The sequence below is a fragment of the Delphinapterus leucas genome, chromosome 7 (genome assembly GCF_059928025.1).
Source record: "Delphinapterus leucas isolate spDelLeu-1000000601 "Yukka" chromosome 7, BTC_Dleu_Yukka2, whole genome shotgun sequence".
NCBI lineage: Eukaryota > Metazoa > Chordata > Mammalia > Artiodactyla > Monodontidae > Delphinapterus > Delphinapterus leucas.
Genome location: NC_143135.1, coordinates 105,145,300 through 105,161,014, shown reverse-complemented (window position 1 = coordinate 105,161,014; position 15,715 = coordinate 105,145,300). Strand labels below are relative to the sequence as shown.

The 15,715-nt window shown below is 43.8% G+C and overlaps 1 long non-coding RNA gene across 1 annotated transcript in view; it reads right to left on the bottom strand.

The window, feature by feature from the left end:
• LOC115804205 (uncharacterized) overlaps positions 1-10,305 on the bottom strand; it is a 165,033-nt gene extending 154,728 nt beyond the window's left edge. Inside the window, exon 1 of the long non-coding RNA XR_016393965.1 lies at positions 10,200-10,305. This is a non-coding gene — a long non-coding RNA (uncharacterized LOC115804205). The remainder of the gene's footprint in view (positions 1-10,199) is intronic.
• Positions 10,306-15,715: the final 5,410 nt, after the last annotated feature.

The following is a 15,715-nucleotide window of genomic DNA, read 5'->3' as shown; positions in this document are numbered from 1 at the left end:
AAGAACAAATGAGCAATGTAAGTAGAGAGATGGAAATTCTAAGGAAGAAAGAAAAAGTAATGCTAGAGATCAAAAATGCTGTAAAAGAAATGAAGAATGCCTTTGAAAGACTCAGCAGTAGACTGGACATGGCTAAGGAAAAAATCTCTTTGCTTGAGGATATTTCAATAGATACTTCCAAAACTGAAAAGCAAAAAGAAAAAGAACTGGGAAAAAAAAAAAGAACAGAATATCCAAGAACTTTGGGACAACTACAAAAAGTATAACATACATGTAATGAAAATACCAAAAGGAAAAGAAAAAGAGAAAGAAACGGAAGAAATACTTGAAGCAATAATGACTGAGATATTTTTTTGCCCCAAAATTAATGACACTAAACCACAATACCAAAAATCTCAGAGAACACCAAGCAGGATAAATGCAAAAACAAGCAAACAAACAAAGACACCTAGGCATGTCACAGTCAAAGTGCAGAAAATCAAAGATTAAAATAAAATACGTCTCAAGAAGACAGAGGTAAGGTTTAAAAATACCTTACCTTTAGGGACTTCCCTGGTGGTCCAGTGGTTAAGAATCTGCGCTACCACTGCAGAGGGCGCAGTTCTATCCCTCTTCAGGGAACTAAGATCCCCCATGCGGTACAGTGCGGCCAGGGGAAAAAAAAACAAAGGAAAACACCTTACCTTTAGAGCAGCAAAGATAAGAATTACATCTGAATTCTCCTCAGTAGAAACCATACAAGCAAGAAGAAAATGAAGTAAAATGTTTAAAGTATTGAAAAGAAAAAATGACCAACCTAAAATTCTGTACTCTGTGAAATTATCCTTCAAAAGTAAAGAGGAATAAAGTCTTCCTCAGACAAACAGAAGTTGAGGGAATTTGTTGCTAGACCTGCCTTGAAATAGATGTTAAAAGAAGTTCTTCAGAGAAAAGGAAAGTGATATAGGTCAGAAACTTGGACCTATATAAAGAAAGGAAGCACATTAGAGAAAAAATTAGTAAAGGTAAAATAAAACTTTTATTTTTCTTATTCTTAATTGATCAGATAACAGTTGGTTCAAAATAATAATAGCAACAATGTATTCAATTGTGTATGCTTCTGTGTGTGTGTATTATTTATGCATATGTATAAGTGAAATGAATGGCAGCAAAGATACAAGGGATGAAAGGAAAGAACTAGGGTAACTTTGTTATTATAAGGTACATGCAGTACCTGTGAATCAGTATAATGTTATTTGGAAGTGGCCTTGGATTACTTGTAAATGTATATTTCAAAATTTAAGGCAAGCACTAAAAGAAGTTTAAAAAAAAGTATAACTGATATGCTAAGAAAGGAGAGAAAATGGAATCATAAAATACTCAATTAGAACCACAAAAGACAAGAAAGGAGTGGAAGACAAAACCAGGAACAAAGACAAGGGCAACAAATAGAAAACAGTAACAAATATGGCAGAGATTAATCCAACTATGTCAGTAATCACACTAAATGTCAATGGTTTAAATATATCAATTAAAAGACAGAGATTGTCACAGTGGATTTAAAAAAAAAAAAAAGGACCCAGCTATACATTGTCTATAAGAAACCCACTTTCAGTATAAAGACACATATAGGTTAAAAGTAAATGAATAAAGATACATCATGCTTGACATGATATTATACATAGAGAATCCTAAAGATGCTACCAGAAAACTACTAGAGCTAATCAATGAATTTGGTAAAGTAGCAGGATACAAAATTAATGCACAGAAATCTCTTGCATCCCTATACACTAATGATGAAAAATCTGAAAGAGAAATTAAGGAAACAATCCCATTTACCATTTCAACAAAAAGAATAAAATACCTAGGAATAAACCTACCTAAGGAGACAAAAGACCTGTATGCAGAAAACTCTTAAGACACCAATGAAAGAAATTTGAGATGATACAAACAGATGGAGAGATATACCATGTTCTTAGACTGGAAGAATCAACATTGTGAAAATGACTATACTACCCAAAGCAATCTACAGATTCAATGCAATCCCTATCAAACTACCAATGGCATTTTTCACAGAACTAGAATAAAAAATTTCACAATTTGTATGGAAACACGAAAGACCCTGAATAGCCAGAGCAATCTTGAGAAAGAAAGACAGAGCTGGAGGAATCAAGCTCCCGGGCTTCAGACTATACTACAAAGCTACAGTAAGCAAGACAGTATGGTACTGGCACAAAAACAGAAATATAGATCAATGGAACAGCACAGAAAGCCCAGAGATAAACCCACGCACATATGGTCACCTTATTTTTGATAAAGGATGCAAGAATATACAATGGAGAAAAGACAGCTTCTTCAATAGTGGTGCTGGGAAAACTGGACAGCTACATGTAAAAGAATGAAATTAGCACACTCCCTAACACCATACACAAAAATAAACTCAAAATGGATTAAAGACCTAAATGTAAGGTCAGACACTATAAAACTCTTAGAGGAAACACAGGCAGAACACTATGACATAAATCACAGCAAGATCCTTTTTGACCCACCTCCTAGAGAAATGGAAATAAAAACAAAAATAAACAAATGGGACCTAATGAAACTTAAAAACTTTTGCACAGCAAAGGAAAACATAAACAACACCAAAAGACCACCCTCAGAATGGGAGAAAATATTTTCAAACAAAGCAACTGACAAAGGATTAATCTCCAAAAGTTACAAGCAGCTCATGCAGCTCAATATCAAAAAAACAAACAACCCAATCCCAAAATGGGCAGAAGACCTAAATAGACATTTCTCCAAAGAAGATACACAGATTGCCAACAGACACATGAAAGGATGCTCAACATCACTAATCATGAGAGAAATGCAAATCAAAACTACAATGAGGTATCACCTCACACTGGTCAGAATGGCCATCATCAAAAAATCTACAAATAATAAATGCTGGAGAGGGTGTAAAGAAAAGGGAACCCTCTTGCACTGTTGGTGGGAATGTAAACTGATACAGCCGCTATGGAGAACAGTATGGAGGTTCCTTAAAAACTAAAAATAGAACTACCATACGACCCAGCAATCCCACTACTGGGCATATACCCTGAGAAAACCATAATTCAAAAAGAGTCATGGACCACAATGTTCATTGCAGCTCTATTTACAATAGCCAGGACATGGAAGCAACCTAAGTGTCCACTGACAGATGAATGGATAAAGAAGATGTGGCACATATATACAATGGAATATTACTCAGCCATAAAAAGAAACGAAATTGAGTTATTTATAGTGAGGTGGATGGACCTATAGAGTCTGTCATACAGAATGAAGCAAGTCAGAAAGAGAAAAACAAATACCATATGCTAACACATATATATGGAATCTAAAATTTTTTTTAGAATGGTTCTGAAGAACCTAGGGGAAGGACAGGAATAAAGACACAGAGAATGGACTTGAGCACACGGGGAGGGAGAAGGGTAAGCTGGGATGAAGTGAGGGAGTGGCATGGACATATATACACTACCAAATGTAAAATAGATAGCTAGTGGGAAGCAGCCACAGAGCACAGGGAGATCAGCTCGGTGCTTTGTGACCACCTAGAGAGGTGGGATAGGGAGGGTGGGAGGGAGATGAAAAGGGAGGAGATATGGGGATATATGTATAGCTGATTTACTTTGTTATAAAGCAGAAACTAACACACCACTGTAAAGCAATTATACTCCAATAAAGATGTTAAAAAAAAAAAAGATACATCATGCTAATACTAATCAAAAGAAAGGGCATAGCTATACTAATATCAGACAGACTAGACCTCAGAGCAAAGAAAGTAATCAGGGATAAAGAGGAGCATTACATAGTGACATAGGGATCAATTTTCCTAGAAGACATAACAATCCTTAATGTGAATGAACCTCACAACAGAGCATCAAAAACGTGTGGCAAAAAGTGATAAAACTTCAAAGAGAAATAGATAACCCCCCCATTATAGTTGGAGACTCAATACCCTTCTATCAGAAACAGATCCAGAAGACAGAAAATCGTAGGGACATAGTTGAACTCTATGTTGAACTCAAAAGCATCAATAAACCAGATATAATTGACATCTATAGACTATGTCACTCAACAACAGAAGAACACAGATGCTTCTCAAGCTCATGTGGAACAAAATATTAGCAAATATAATCCAACAATGTATAAAAAGAATTATACACCACTATTAAGTGTAATTTATCCCTGATATGCAAGGTTGGTTCAACATTTGAAAATCAATTAATATAATTCATCATATCAACAGATATATCTGATAAAAGACTAATATCCAACATATGCAAAGAGCTCTTAAAACTCAACAATAAGAAACTGAACAGCCTGATTTTAAATGGACAAAAGACCTGAACAGACACCTCACCAAAGAAGATATACAGAAGGAAAATTAGCATATTAAAAGATGCTCAACATCACATGTCATTAAGAAGTTGCACATTAAAACGGCAACATATTACTACACACCTATTAGAATGACCAAAATCCAAAGCACTGACAACAGCGAATTCTGGTGAGGATGTAGAGCAACAGAAACTCTAATTCACTGCTGGTAGGAATGCAAAATGGTGCAGCCGGTCACTTCAGAAGACACTTTGGCAGTTTCTTACAGAACTAAATATACTTTACCATATGATCTAGCAATTCCACTCCTTGGTATTTACCAACTAAGTTGAAAACTTGTGTACACACAAAAACCTGCATATGATTGTTTATAGCAGCTTTATTCATAATTGCTAAAACTTGGAAGCAACTAAGATATCGTTTAGTAGGTGAATGGCCACATAAACTGTGGTACAACCAGACACTGGAATATTATTCAGCACTGAAAATAAATGAGCTATCAAGCCATGAAAATGCATGGAGGGAACTTAAATGCATATTACTAAGTGAGAAAAGTCAATCTGAAAAGTCTACACATTGTACGACTCCAACTACTGTATATGACATTCTCAAAAGGCAAAACTATGGAGGTAATGAAAAGATCAATGGTTGCCAGGGCCTGGCGGGGAGGGAAGGAAGGATGAATAGGTAGAGCACAGAGGATTTTTAGGGCACTGAAAATACTCTGTGTGACACTTTAATGGTGGATCCATATACATTTGTCAAAACTCATAGAATGTACAAAATCACGAGTAAACTCTAATATAACCTGTGGACTTTGGGCAATAATGCTGTGTCAAGTAGGCTCATTGATAGTGGGGAGGATGCATGTGCGAGAGGGCCAGGAATATACGGGAAATCTCTGCACTGTCTGCTCAATTTTGCTGTGAACCTAATACTGCACTTTAAAATGTCTAGTTCTTTAAGTATGTCTAATTTTTTTTTAATGCCACTACCATAAATCTAACAGCTGAACTTCTTAGCATTTATCCCAGAGAAATAAAGACATTTCACACAAAAACCTGTACACAAATGTTTATAGCAGGGTTTTTCGTGTTAGTCAAAAACTTAAAACAGCCCAGATGCTGAAACCCACTGCAGTACGGCCATACCATGGAATACGACTCACAACAAAGAGGAACAAACTATTGATTAGCAGTCGCCAGGGGCTAAGGAGGGGATGAGAGTGAGAGGGAAATCACTATAAAAGGGCAGCATGAAGATACCCAGTGATGCTGCAAATGCTCTGTATCACCATCAGTATCCTGGTTGTGATATTACAGTACAGTTTTGCAAGATGTTATCATTGGGGAAACTGGGTAAAGGGCACATGGGCTCTCTCTGATTTCTTATAACTGCCTGAAATCTGCAGCTATCTCAAAATAAAAATTTTTATTTAAAAAAATGACAAAAGGAGAGCTGAAGAGATCCAGAAATGGAACACGGCAGATCCTAAAGTCATAGCAGCAGGGGATGCAAAATGCCAGCTGTCGGGGCCGCCTTGCCGCGCCCTGTCCTAAGAACCACGTGAAGCCAGTTCTCCTTCAGGACTGTGAGGGGTATTGGAGGGCAGGCAGAAGGAAGGGGGTACATACAATTGCTTTCAAAGGAGCCAGACAAAGAATAAGTTCTATATCAGACCAGAGCAAGGGCAGACATCCGTGGGAAAAAGACATCCATGTCCCAAGTTCCTAATTCAAGCTCAGCCCTGAAGGTTGGGCACAGGCTGGGGAGGGCAGGAAGGTTGGGGGGAGGTAGGCTGACACTCTGGTAGAACCACAGATACAAAGAGTGGCTCCTTGTGACATGTCCTGCCCGGTCCCAGCTGTCCCTGATCCCCAGTTGGTTCTTCAACACTTCCTTAAATGATCTGAGATACTTTGGTGGCCTCCATGCATTCCCACTTTTTACCCTAAGTTAGCTCAAGATAATGTTTTGTCCCTTGCAAATAAAAAAACGCACTGCCCCAAAAACCAAGGCTTGGGCTCTGACAATTTAAATATCATGAATTAAATAACTGTCACCTACGAACAAATTCAATCCAGCCTACAGTTGCCCTAAAGCCACAGGACCAGCTTCAACACGGAGAGGCAGATGGGGTGGTTACAACAGTAATAACTTCTAACTGGGTGATGTGGGAAAACTTCCTTCCTCTCTGCACTGATTTCATCCTCTGTAACATGGAGGTCATAGCAAGACAGAAGGGTCTATATCTATGCCTTCCCTCGCCTTCAAAAATCAACTTAGGGACTTCTGGGGTGGTCCAGTGATTAAGGCTTCACCTCCCAGTGCAGGGGGTGTGGGTCTGATCCCTGGTCAGGGAACTAAGTAAGATCCCACTTGCCTCAGGGCCAAAAAACCAAAACATAAAACAGAAGCAATATTGTAACAAATTCCATAAAGACTTTAAAAATGGTCCACATCAAAAAAAAAATCAACTTAAACGCCAACCATCTACACAGTCTGCCCTCGTTCATCTTCAAATAACTTCTCCCTCCTCTCAACCCCTAAAAACTTTATTTAAAACACTCCCACATTTCTTGTGTTATAATTAGATGAACATGTCTGATATTCCCTATTAAAGTGTAAATTCCCTGAGGACACGTGTTTGTTTTACGTTTATTTGTCCCCCCATACTGCCTAGTAGGACACAGATAAAGTGGGCAGTGAGTTCTTTGTTGAAAGAATAAAATCAAGGACAAACTGAGACAATTTGCTCCCGATGAGGAAGCCCTTTTAAAAGTATAAACCATAGGGCTTCCCTATGGTTCCCTGGTGGCGCAGTGGTTGAGAGTCCGCCTGCCGATGCAGGGGACATGGGTTCGTGCCCCGGTCTGGGAGGATCCCAAATGCCGCGGAGCGGCTGGGCCTGTGAGCCATGGCCGCTAAGCCTGCGCGTCCAGAGCCTGTGCTCCGCAACGGGAGAGGCCACAACAGTGAGAGGCCCGCATACCGGAAAAAAATAAATAAATAAAGTATAAACCATAAATTACAAAGTGTAAAGGCATTGTATATACATGTATATGTGTGTGTGTATGTGTGTATGTGTGTGTGTATAAAGGCATTTTATATATGTGTGTGTGTGTGTGTGTATGCACCACCTGCTACGTGAACTGGGCCTAGTACTTTAACTTCTTTGGCTTCTCACAAACAAGGCTCTGTGGGCAAGGATCACAGGGAAGGTGAGGTTGCATTGTTTGCTTTTGTTTTTAATTTCTACCACTCCTAATTTCAAAGGAGTGAAACTGAAGGGTGGGTACAATAAAACCCCTAAGCCCCAGGCACATAAAGACAAAATTGAGAAATCGGAAATGGAGAGTAGAATTGGGGGAGATAAGTTAACTAGAACCATAGGTGAAACAGTCACTGCATGTGGGCTCTCAATTGAGTGCTAAGCTTCCTGGTAGCCAAGGCAAAAAGCAAAATGTGATAACGTTCTTAGCTCTCATTGTCAGAAAAAAAGATCATACCGACATTGGGAAAGATAAACCCTTTCTAGGAGCTGCCTTTTGCAGGAATCAGGGTGTCAGTCCTTTTAAAAGGCTGATGAATAACATTGTGGGCAGCATCCTCAGCTGCCCCCTCCCCAAACCAGCAAGGCTGCGGACAGGCCTCTAACCCAGGGAGGCCCTGCTTCTGGGGGAGGATCAGAAAGGGCTCCAGTAGGAGCCAGCCCCCCGCCGACCCACCAGCCCCACGCAGCTGCGAAATCGGCCAGTCACATCATTATTTAATGCTGTCTGACTGGGTGTCGGAAAATGCCTGCCTCAAACTACTATTTTCCATTTGGCATGAGGTTGGGCTGCTCTTGCTGACAATAAATTGCCATTGGATTCAGCTCTCTATTAAAACAGATCATGTCTCCTGAGTAGAAAAGAAAAGCCACGATAATAAACCATAATGACTGTGGCAGAAGGCCATGTGACAAATTCATCTTAAAAGTCATCAATTGTTTGCAAGTTAAAGAAGAGTGCTGCAAAGAGAGAGGCGAGAACTGGGCATGGGGGTGGCAGCGCTGAGGAAACAGCAGCAGCAGAAAGTCAGGGCTTTCTGAATCTGGGTGACCAGGTACCTGGGCTTTCACTGTCCTATTCTCTCTGCTTTTGTGTGTTTGAAAATACCCATATTTAAAATGAAAAAAAAAAAAAAAGTTTAAACCTAGGCGCACTGCAATTTATACTGCAAGATTCTGGCCATGAAAAGCGATCTGAACCCTGTAAAGCACTCCCCGGGTTACCCACATTCACTGCTGCTGCTGTGACTCGGCTCCCCGAAGCCCCAAGTGGCCTTCCAGAGTTCACACGCAGGCACCGTCTGAGTTCTGGCCCAGGGCACCCGGTGACCCAGTGGACTCTGAGTGGTCCTAAAAGCACCTCAAACAATGAGCTGTTTGTTCCCAATCCAGTGGTGGGCCTCGGAGAGCTGGTCTCAGCCCCTTCAATGGCTGCCAATAAGAAACCCTGACCCTCAGTGGAGGTGGGGGTGGGGGGTAAACCAGGGGTTCTGACCCTCCCAGGAGCGGGGGAGGGAGAACATGGCCTTCGCTCCACCACTAGTGGGTCTGGGATGGGAGAAAGGAGAAGAAGCAGAAATCGGAGGGCGGCAGGGATAACTTTCCTGTCCAGCCAAGGCCTCTCTGCCTGCAGACTCGTGAATTAGAAGCTAGAGGCTAGAGTCACGGGGGATGGTCCAGCAAGGAGGAGCCTGGGGTTGCAGAGCCCGGAGCGGAGGAGGGGCTACAGCTGCACGGAGGGGAAGGGCTGCGACCGCGGAGCCAGGAGGTCCTCAGAGGTGGGTGAACTCCAGGCAGCCTCGCCTCCCAGAGCCAAATTCAGAGAGACTGCAGGATGCACAGCCGTAAGTCTGGGGCCTCTGACGCAATATGACGCCACATCGCTTAGCTGCGCAAGGAAGGGGCACAGGGACGACCCGAGGGGGACCGAGAAGAGGGAAGCTGTGAGCTGACCCCTCGGCACCCGGCAGCCCTCCTCCCCAGGCAGCAGCCAGCTCGCTCCCTTCGAAGAATGCAGAAGAGGAACGTGCTTTGATTTTCTTAAAACAAACACTGCGCTGAGCAAAGAGATAAGCCGGGCCGGGGTTGGCTCAGGTTCCCCTGTGCAAGGGAAGTCTCACTTCATATTTCCACCACGCAGGCCCCGGGGAGCCAGCCGTGGCCCCTTCTCCTCTCGGGAAACGCCTGTCTGGCGAGGGGGGGCGTCTGCTCTGATCCGGCGACACCAGCAGCCGAGGGACTTTTCTCTGCCGGCCGGGCCCCCAGGATCCAACAAAGAAAGAGGGCCCTTGATGCCTGAAGCTCAGGAGGTGCCCCTCTCGACCCTGGGGGCTTGGAAAAGTGACCTTGTGGGGAGGGGGACGTTTCCCCTAAGAATCTGCCTGAGTCACACCCGCTGTGAGAGACCGGAAGCCACGGCGGGGCTCGGGAGCCGCGGGGGTGACCCGTCGCCGCCTCCCCTCCCCGCCGGCCGCGCGCCGCTATCTGCGCCCTGCGTCACACACGCTCCGCGCGCACCGGGCGACACGAAGAGCGCCAGGCACTCAGTATTCCGAGTGCTTCTCACAGGTTATCTCACCTAGTCCACTCGGCGAACCTGCCAGGCAGGTACCGCTATCACCTCCAGGTACAGATAAGGAGCCAAGGTCACACATGTTCGTAGCAGACCCGCCTTGAACCTGACGCTTGGCTCTGGAGCCTGAGCGGAAAGCCGGCTCCGCGGCCCGGCTTCCCCAAGGCCCCGCACCTGCTCCAGGTGTGCGTGTGAGCCCAACCGCCGGCCACTCACCTGAGCTTCCCCGTCGCTTGTTGCCTTGGAGACCAGGGTTCCATCTGCATGCGCCGCCTTCCGTCCCTCTCCCTCCGCTGACTCCGTGGGCCTCTTCCTGCGGCCCGTTGGCCGGACCCCTCCCAACTTCCGGCGTCGGGCCCAAAGCCTATGCGTATATACGCGTTTACGCATACGGGTACGTATACGTTCTCTTTCACGCAAAGTTACGCATACGGCTACATATATATATATATATATATATATATATATATATATATATATATATATATACGTTCTCTTTCACTCAAAGGCCAATTCCACAAGACTTCCTTCAAAGGAAAGGAGGAATGAACTGCTCCCCTTTTCTATCCCAAATATCCTTTTTATTTTTCAGTCAAGTGGGTCTTGATAAGCCAGCCCCGTAGGGTTACACGGAGGAGTCCGAAGGCGCAGATGCGGAGGAGGAGGGGGCACACAGGGAGCAGAGCGGGCAGGAAGGGCACGCGCCCCACTCGGAGATGACGAGCCCGGGACTGTGAATGAGCCCAAGAGGGAAGAGCCCCAGTGCCGGGACGTCACTGTCACTTCTGAGCGGTGACCAGCACAGTGCACCTGAGCAAGGACTGGCTAACAGGGGGCCACGGAAAGAAGTGTGCTCCAAGGCACAGGGCGAGGAACGAGAATCTGCAGGAACGCGTCCATTCGCGTGGAAGAAGTGCCAGGAAAAGGCCAGTCTCTCAGGGTGGGACAGTGGTCTCAGTAGCTCTAACTATATACAAAGACGCGCTTGGTGACCAAAGAGGAATATTGGGAGTCTGGGATTGACACGTCCGCACTGCTATATTTAAAAAGGATAACCAACAACCACCCGCTGTACAGCACAGGGAACTCTGCTCAGTGTTCTGCGGCAGCCTGGATGGGAGGGGAGTCTGGGGGAGAATGGACACATGTATACACATGGCTGAGTCGCTTTGCCGTGCACCTGAAACCATCACAACGTTGTTAATTGGCTCTACTCCAATATAAAATAAAAGGTTAAAAAAGAGATAAAGAAAAAGAGAAAAAGGAAGTCTGTCAGCAACCCCCACCCCACCGCCATCCCCCTCACCCGGGTAGACCACACACAGTGACCAGCCATCACAGGTATTCCTATCTGCTTCTAGAGATGGCTGAAACAGGCCAGAATGTGCATGGCTTGATTTCACTTCCCTTAAGTAATCTCCCTGAATCTGTCCTTCCTGAGCTGCCTTCTAAATTTAATTTTCCAAGTAGATTTTACTACAAAAGAGAGGACAGTAATAACAATAGCCATGGTCGTCTTATACTGAATTCTTACTAAGTGCTTTATAGGTGTTTCTCCCTCAGACAGTGACAAGACTCCTGTGAGTTAAGGTTATTTTGTAGACAAAGCTGTGTCTGCCTTTTGTTAGCTATTCACAGGCAGGCATTGACCTGAGTTGCTCCTCTGCAGATTTTATCACAGCGCCTTGCATACACGGCAGACTTTCAATTACATGTTCCACTGAACCAGATTCAATTAACAGCACTCCGGGGTTAAGGACACACCTCTTTACCCCAAGTTGCAAGTGAGAGCTTTTTTTCTTTATTAACACGGTAATAAAAATAGCTAACATTCATTCGTCTTAGTAGGTGCCAAGTACTGTGCCTAATGTTTCACATTCATTATGTAATGTGACTGTCATAAAAAATCTTATTATTATTTTCCCCATTACAAAGAAATCCCCAGAGGTTTAGAGAAGCAGTTACAAAGAGGCAAAGCTAGGATTTGAGTCTGTGCTCAAATCATGAGTCAAACAACCCCAGTCTAGGGATTTGTGCTCTTTATCACTAAGCTAATCCCCAAAGTAAACATATTAAAAATGAAGTTCATACAATAAATAAATGGGAAAAAAATCCCCATAATCCATTGTTACACAGCCATCTCCCCTTCACCGCAATGCCCACCTCTTTCACACAGATTTCCACTCCTAAATGTTTGACACACATCCTTCCAAATGTTTTTTGGTGTACATACATGCATATATTTTTCAATTGTTTTTGGCCGCGCCTCACGTGGAACGTGGGATCTTAGTTCCCTAACCAGGGATGGAACCCGCGCCCCCTGCATTGGAAGCGTGGAGTCTTAACCACTGGACTCTCAGGGAAGTCCCCATACATTCATGTTTGTTACATACATACTAGTTTTTTCACAATGGTATCATACTTATTATACTGATATTCAATTTATTTATTTTTAACAATTCTAGACACCTTTCCATATGAGTATGTGTATCTTGTTATGGGCTACATTGTGTTCCCCCAAAATTCATATGGTGGGGTCCCAACCCCCAGTACGTCAAAATATGACTGTATTTGGAGATGGGACATTTAAAGATGTAATTAAGGTAAAATGAGGTCATTAGGGTCCCTAATCCAATATGACTGGTGTCCTTATAAGAAGAGTAAAGGACACAGACAGGTACAGAGGGAAGATATGTTATATTACTCAGCCTTAAGCAATTTTGTCATAGTTCCGGAGGCTGGAAGTCTAAGATCAAGGTGTCAACAGGTTTGCTTTCTTCTCAGGCTTCTCTCCTTGGCTTGCAGCTACCTTCTCCTTGTGTCCTCACAGGGTCTTCCCTCTGTACCTGTCTGTGTCCTTTACTCTTCTTATAAGGACACCAGTCATATTGGATTAGCTAACACATATATATGGAATTTAAGAAAAAAAAAATGTCATGAAGAACCTAGGGGTAAAACAGGAATAAAGACACAGACTTACTGGAGAATGGACTTGAGGATATGGGGAGGGGGAAGGGTAAGCTGTGACAAAGTGAGAGAGAGGCATGGACATATATACACTACCAAACGTAAAATAGATAGCTAGTGGGAAGCAGCCGCATAGCACAGGGAGATCAGCTCGGTGCTTTGTGACCACCTAGAGGGGTGGGATAGGGAGGGTGGGAGGGAGGGAGACGCAAGCGGGAAGAGATATGGGAACATATGTATATGTATATAGCTGATTCACTTTGTTATAAAGCAGAAACTAACACACCACTGTAAAGCAATTATACTCCAATAAAAATGTTAAAAACAAAAAAATTGCTTAAGGCACCCAGTCTGTGGTACTTGCTATGGTAGCCCCAGAAAACTAATACACAGCTTTATCACAGTTCTTTTCATCTGCCACATGGAATTCTTCTTAACAAATGTACCACAATTGATTTAAATAGTTCTCTTTTTGTAGGAATCTAAGGCCTCCCTCCCTTGTTTTCTTCCTTCCTTCCTTCCTTCCCCTCTCTCTTTCTTCCTTCCCCTCTTTCTTTCTTTCTTTCTTTCTTTCTTTCTTTCTTTCTTTCTTTCTTTCTTTCTTTCTTTCTCCTTTCTTCCTTTTCAGTTACACACAGTGCTATACTGGATATCCCTAGGAATATTCTTGCACGTTTATGATTGTTTCCATAGGTTAAATTCATCAAGGAAGAGTTCTCATGTCAACTAAGAAGCATGTTTTGTAAGTCAGTACCTATCGCCCGGGAGCTTTGAGTTTTGCATGCATGTAGTTTGTTAAGTAATTCATTACTGTTCTTTTTCTGCACTCACTTGGCTTCCCGCTCCCCCTTTTATGTTGCCCGTTTCATTTTTCGGATTGCATTGGACCTTTTTCATAGAGAAGGAGCTAAAAAGAAAAAGAGTCAGGCACAGGCTTAACTCCAGGAGGACGACAGAAGCCCTCAGCCTCACCAAAGTCAAGGAGGCTGCTCTGTCTCCAGCTCCAGCTCTTCGTCCCTTGAGTTCCTATGCAATTTCTTAAACTCACAGAGGCCACACGAAGACCTAGGAAGCCATGTGACACTAGAGGTCAATTCAGTTGTCGTTGCCAAATCCCTCGAGAAGCAGCTGCCGGTGGAGAGAGGCAGCGGCATAGCCATGTTGGAGAATTCCCTGTAGTTGGCTTCAAAGAGTTCAACGTGTTAACAACAGAGACTCATTTCTGGCACAAAGCATATAAGTCTATATTCTTCTCTCCTCTCCTCATTTCTCTTTCTTAAAAACAGTCAATGCCATGTGATTTCAGAATGCTAGTCCCTGTTCAGAAACCAGACTCGCCATGTCTGTGGCTCAGAATAAAGCCCCAGCTTTCCGGGTGAGGGCTCAAGGTCCAGTTCTTATCCACCCTCTCCCACCGCCCCTCTCTGGCACAGCACCTCTGCCTCTGCAGAGACCTCACTACCCCTGCTGCTGCCCTTACTCAGGCTAATCACACAGTCGCTCCCTTCGACTGTGAGCCCTCTGAGTGCAGAGTCTATGTCTCATACTCCACATTCCTGGATTCTGGTGAGAAAATGATAAATACGGAAAAGGGGGAAAGAGGAGAAAAAAGAATAAGGAAGGGCGCAGTGCCTGCCTCGAGATGATGACCTTCCACTCCATGCACACTCTGTCCCCTCCCATCCCTCTCCAGCCTCCAGACTCAAGCTGGGCTGTCCTCACCCACTCCAACTCCTCCTCTCCTCTAGGAAACTTTCCGGACTACTCTGCACTGTTTATTTATTTCCTAAGACTATGCAGAACTCTCTGAACTGGACTATAAGCCCTTTGAGGGCAAGGACCATTTCCTGGGCTTCTTTCTTGTAAAGCTCCAAGCGCACGCTACAACAGACAGTTATCAGACTAAACTGAAGGCACTGTCCAAGAATAAACCCCTTCTCTTCTGATGCCTGAGACAACAGTTGAGACAGAAACTTGGCTGTTGAGAACTTTTGTGAGATCAGAGACCCAGGAGGAACGATTCTCACTGTTTCTAGCCCTAAATCCTACCAACCTAGTTGTCACTTAACCAACGTCAGTTTTCTAATCTGCAGAAGGGGAATAATAGTTAACTTTATTGTTCTATTATCCATCAAGCTGCTGTGAAGGTAGACCGCATGTAACATATAAATAATTATAAGCTATAAACACACACAACATATAAAGACATAACAGTGCCTGGGTGGGATGTAGAAAAAACCCCATTATTAGCGGCAGCAGCCTTATTATTATCCCACTTTCCAAAAGGTGTCCAGGTTTCTCTCCCCAAGGCCCAGTATAAAGAGAATGCTGTGATGAGAGCTACCCACTAGGCAGCAGTGCAGAGTTTAAAACAGATTTTTGTGTCTAGGTATGGGTTTGATAAGTAGAGGGAAGAAATGGAAATATTTAATATCACGTTCCTAGTCCATGACATCCAAAACTACTTTAGAAGCCAAGAAGGACTAAGGAGGGGCTTCCCTGGTGGCGCAGTGGTTGAGAGTCCACCTGCTGATGCAGGGGACACGGGTTCGTGCCCCGGTCCGGGAAGATCCCACATGCCGCGGAGCAGCTGGGCCCGTGAGCCGTGGCTGCTGAGCCTGCACGTCCGGAGCCTGTGCTCCGCAGTGGTAGAGGCCACAGCAGTGAGAGGCCCGCGTACAGCAAAAAAAAAAAAAAAAAAAAAAAAAACTAAGAAAACCCCAGAGGCAGTAGCAAACCTATGTTGCAGTGAGATTTCTTAAATA